At 43.4% G+C, this 4,740-nt stretch overlaps 2 protein-coding genes across 3 annotated transcripts in view; one reads left to right on the top strand and one right to left on the bottom strand.

Annotated features, from left to right (window-relative positions):
* Positions 1–4,679, bottom strand: part of LOC108249073 (G-protein coupled receptor 22) — an 8,955-nt gene extending 4,276 nt beyond the window's left edge. The window contains exons 1-2 of one of the 2 annotated variants that reach the window (XM_017438213.3): positions 4,403–4,679; positions 343–1,100 (exon numbers count right to left, since the gene is read on the bottom strand). The gene's annotated coding sequence lies outside the window, so the exon portion shown is untranslated. Of the gene's footprint in view, positions 1–342; positions 1,329–4,402 lie in introns of those variants that run through there. The other variant, XM_037975744.1, reaches the window with a different exon arrangement.
* Positions 1–4,740, top strand: part of cog5 (component of oligomeric golgi complex 5) — a 63,757-nt gene that overhangs the window by 13,085 nt on the left and 45,932 nt on the right. The window lies entirely within an intron of this gene.

The raw sequence follows: 4,740 nt of genomic DNA, 5'->3' as shown, positions 1-4,740 counted from the left end.
GAAGTGACGTCACGTGTCTTCTTCCTGAGTTATTTGGGGTTATTTTGTATTCCACGCTACACAAACCCACAAAGAAGAGACTAGACTGCAGAAACGGTGGCGAATCACTTCAGAAACAATAAATATTGGGTTAAAGTTGCAAAAAGTTGCGATTTCGCAGGGTTTGCTTGATTTTGCGTTAATGGTTGCGATCGCAACATCGAGAAATCCTGGAGGGTGGGATCACATTTGAAAACATGATGACGGCACCTGACGTGTGTGAAACCCGTGTAACTTTTGAACAATTTTACCACATGTGAAAAGCCTGTTACTCACGAGGGGAACTAAGAACCTTTCACCTACCTGTCTCTGCCATCGGTGTCCTGTCCAGCTCAAAGTTGTCCTCAAGACCCTGCCGGAGCGCGTCACATACCCCGGCCGCGTCGGGACTTTTGATTTGCCGCATTCTCCCTACGAACTGATCGTTCTCGTCTCGACGGACGATGAAACGTCTGAGCTCGGCTCGCTCGACTGAAGCACGGACGTAGCGCACACCCAGCCTTCGTTGGGGGACCTGTAGCTTGCAGCATCAGTGCGGCGCGCCAAGATCAATGGTTTCTTTCATCAAACGCTCAGTCTTGTCATTGTTGTGCTCAGATTGCCGCTTTCAGTGTCATCCCCACATGAGAACGACTCCTGCACCAAAACAATCTTCCTCTCTGTCCAGGTAGATTGTTTTCCACAGTCGCCTCGCTGTCTATAAAATATAACAGTCCTTTGGTTTAAACATAATATTTAATTCAATATTCTAGAGGGCACCCAAAGGACAGAGCAGACAATAAAAAAAGGAGGAAGGAAAACAGGCTTGTGCTGTAGTCTAATTATTTTCGAGCTCTTTAATCTGAGGGCTGCTGCAGTCGCATCAAAGCAGGCGACGCGTGGAAGTGTCTCCAGGGATGCTTCATGTCCGTTTTAGCGTTTCGGACTCTGGGGGATCTGAACCAGAGCATGAGCTGGTGTACTTTAGTCAACCTGGAATATCCAGCAAGACGAGAAGCAACAGCTGCCCCTTCGTGGTCATCGTCTTCCAGCCTTCTTCATCCTCGGTTCAGTTCAGAATCCTGCAGAGACAAAATAAAAGAATAAGCGAAAAGGAAGAAATGGGTCGTTTTGAGATGGTAGTCCTGCTTTGGTAGGTCTGCTTGTTACATTACATGTTCAAAATCCAGATTTTAATGAAGTTTTCAGGAAGCAATCATTAGAGGTACGTATACAACTGATCAACCTTCGAAGTCAACACAATTCAAGATCTCTACAGTCGCCTAACCTTAGAAAACATAACTGCCTATAGCTTAATCCAGTTTCCAGATATCGAGCTAAAATTTGCTGTGGTAGTAGCTGAGACTGATCCTCTTGCGTATAAACAGAACTAAAAGATCCCACTAGATCTTTGCCATCAACTATTTGGAGTCATTTTTCTCTCATGCATCATAATGAGACTTTCAGGAAATCGTCATTGGATGGATCTCTACAGTGGATTGACTTTTGAAGCCAACCCCGTTCAAGATGGCCGCCACAGCCAACTGAAACTTAGAAAACAGAAAGATATTGACCTAAAAGTTCCATGTTGCAGGGTTGTATAGAGTTGCTCCAATTTTATTCATTTCTCATCCGAAGTTAAATTCAGTCTTAAACTCTGATGGGTTTGATGAATTTAGCTCAAACCAGAAGTTATCAATATCCTAAATTTCGATTGCACCCACAGAATTCATTCCCGCCACTTATCCGTTCTCCTAAGAACTTAAAAACGAATTTCATTCAGTAATTTGGTTATAAATTAGCTCTGATTTTGTCTTGCATTCCTTTTTCTCTGTCCTGCAAAGAAGGTTTAATTTCTCAAACTTGGACCAGATGAAAACCACCTCCGATTTACAGTTTTGGTTCCCGGTAAGCAGAGTTGCTTTTCAAAAATATAAACAGGAATGTCAAAGGTAAAATTCATTATTTAACGTTCTGTTCAAGTAGATACCCAGCATTCAGCTTTAAGGCAGCGGTGTCCAATCCTGATCCTGGAGGGCTACTGATGTTCCTCCTGACACAGAACAGCAGAACTCGAAGACCTGCTGAAGAGCAGAGAAACATCTAAAACCTGCAGGATAGAGGTCCTCCAGGACCAGGATTGGACACCACTGGCTTATGAGCACCTGGTTAGTTTTTAGAGGTCTTTCTCAGATTGACCAGGATCGTCTAAGGCTGGCTTCCTCCACTTTATCCTTGCTTCCATTCATCAGACAAAAGAATCTGTTTGTGTGAACTCAAAGCTCGTTAAACTATGGAAACGTTCTGAGCAAAAACCGTAGATTGAAGCTAAAGTTAGCAAGACGGTAGCTAAAAAACCAAAAAGTAACACAAGAAGACAAACAAAAAAATCCAGATTTCAGAGAACAAAGTCATTCAGACAGTATAAAAGTAATAAATACTAAAAAGGCATTGCTCATAATTCCCAATGGAGCTGAACGATTTGTTTTCTGAACGGGGAGAATGGCACAAAGCATGCAGAACTGGTTCGACGGCACAAAATGTACAAAATCAAAAGTAAACAGGAGAACAATGGCATCTATGAGCCAGCAGCTCCTGCAGATGGGAAGAGACGTTTCTGGATTGATTTGATCCCCACTAACTGAGGAAAACAATATGGCTTACTCAAAGCTATTTTAAGGCAGGAGAAACATTATGCATAAACACAAAATTTATCCACTAAAACGTGCGGTTTGATCAGGAATAGTAATACGACGCACAGAGTAGAATATGTAATGAATAATAAATAAAATAGGTGCAAAAAATAATAATAATAATGGAGATCAATGGGAAAACCCAACCTTGTTGTTTGGAGCTCTGTAGCTCCAAATATCTACAGTTGTATATAAACAGCTGATCTCTTCATCAGCTGATCATGTCTTTAAAACATCACTCCCAGAAAAACACACAAACATCAGAGATTCAACAGGATTTTCCTGAATTCTGATCAATTAATTTGAATTAAACACATATCATAGCTGCTCTCCAGTTTGGATCTTCCTCTCCATCCTCTCAGCTGTTAGATTGTAAATACTGATCAGTAAACAGCTGGAACTTGTTATTTATTAGCTAACCTGAACATTTCCAGGCCTCCTCTTGATGCTCAGACACAACTTCCTGCTGTCTTTCAACCACTTTGAAAAGCTTTCTTTCCTGCCTCCATCTTTATCTTTCTGCCTCTCCATCTTTAGCTCTCTGTTCTCTGCTGGGAGATTGACAGCTGTCAGTGCTTGGGGAAGTGGGCGGGGCTTACGGTATGCTGCAGAATGAGTGCTTTCTCACATTTAGCCGCCAAAGTCACCAGATTTGTCGCTAGTCGCTTTAAAAAATGCTAGAGGGATCTGAAAACTCGCTAAATATAGCGTTAAAGTGACAAAAAGGACGTGTGTGTGTTTGGTTTTTTTTGCGAGAGAAATACAGTGTGGTGTGTGAGGACCAAATGTGGGACTTTTGGCTGTCCCACACAGGGTGATGCGGGACAAGGGACGGGGGGCTAAATGCGGGACGGTTGGCAGGTATGACTCTGTCGACTAACTTTAGAGCTGTCTGAACTTTTTGAATCTTTTAAAACAAACTCATCTCCTTTGGGTACTTTTACAGTTTATAGTATTTTTGTCTTCTTCCACCCCGTGTGTCCTTTACTCCTCTAGGACTGATGGTTTTCTCTCAAATCCCCCCCCCGTAGACTGTAAGATTGGGTGTAAGGCTTATTATTAGGGCTTGTTTTTTTCTGTCTGCCTGCCTCTCATTAACTGAGCAAGAGACGCAGATATCATGGTGACCGTTATGAGCCACTGGTCGCAGCTTTAACATGTTTTTTTTATTATTATTATTGTTGCGCTCCTGCAACAGTTCAGACATCTAAATGTAGCTCCAATTATTCCAAGGTTACGTTGGAGTTTTGGGCATTTCCAAAGGAATTTTCTCATTTTTAATCAGTTTTCGAGTTTTTAAATCTGTGATGTGAAATTAGTTAACAGACTAAATAAGTTCTCAGATATTTCAAATCTGAGAAAAGTATCCGTAGTTGTACTTTTTCTGTTACTCCTGATTCCCGTCCTCTGAGGATGTTCTCGTTTAAACAGAAAGTTGAGCTACGTTACCTGCCATCGTCTGGTTTTTTTCAACATAAAACAGGTGTTTCATCAGTTTGGACGCTGATTTGATTCGTTGGCTTTTTTCCAGTCCTCTCTGGATGAGCTCACTCAGACATTTGTTGGAGTTTGGTGTTGATCCGCGGCTGGGAAAGCCGACTCGTCAGCGTGCTGCGTTTATGAAAAGCTGCCTTCGTGCGACGCGCACACCAGCAGCAACAATACGACGATAGTGCCATGCATTATTTTACCTCCACAGACAAAAGCCAGTTCCCCTCTGCTCTCCTTTCCTGTAGAGGTTTGTAAATCCTATCGCCACAGGCAGCCAGGCGCCCGCAGGAGCGGCTGAAGTTTCGCTCAGTCGTCCGCTGACGTTCGTAGCGACGCACCGGAGAAAACAGGCGGTCAGGAAGCGGAGGGAGTCTGTTCTGCTCTGCCTCTCTCTCCTCTCTGCTTCTTTTTCTTGTCCTGCTTCCTGTAGCCCTCCCCCCTCCCACCAGCCCTCCTCTCCTTCTGGTTTCTCTTCACACCTATGCTCCTATTATCAGACCCACTTACGTACTCCCCCCCCCCCCCCCCCACTCCACTC

The sequence above is a fragment of the Kryptolebias marmoratus genome, linkage group LG1, assembly GCF_001649575.2.
Source record: "Kryptolebias marmoratus isolate JLee-2015 linkage group LG1, ASM164957v2, whole genome shotgun sequence".
Lineage (NCBI taxonomy): Eukaryota > Metazoa > Chordata > Actinopteri > Cyprinodontiformes > Rivulidae > Kryptolebias > Kryptolebias marmoratus.
The sequence above is the reverse complement of the archived record's forward strand: the minus strand, read 5'-3'. Positions and strand labels throughout refer to the sequence as shown.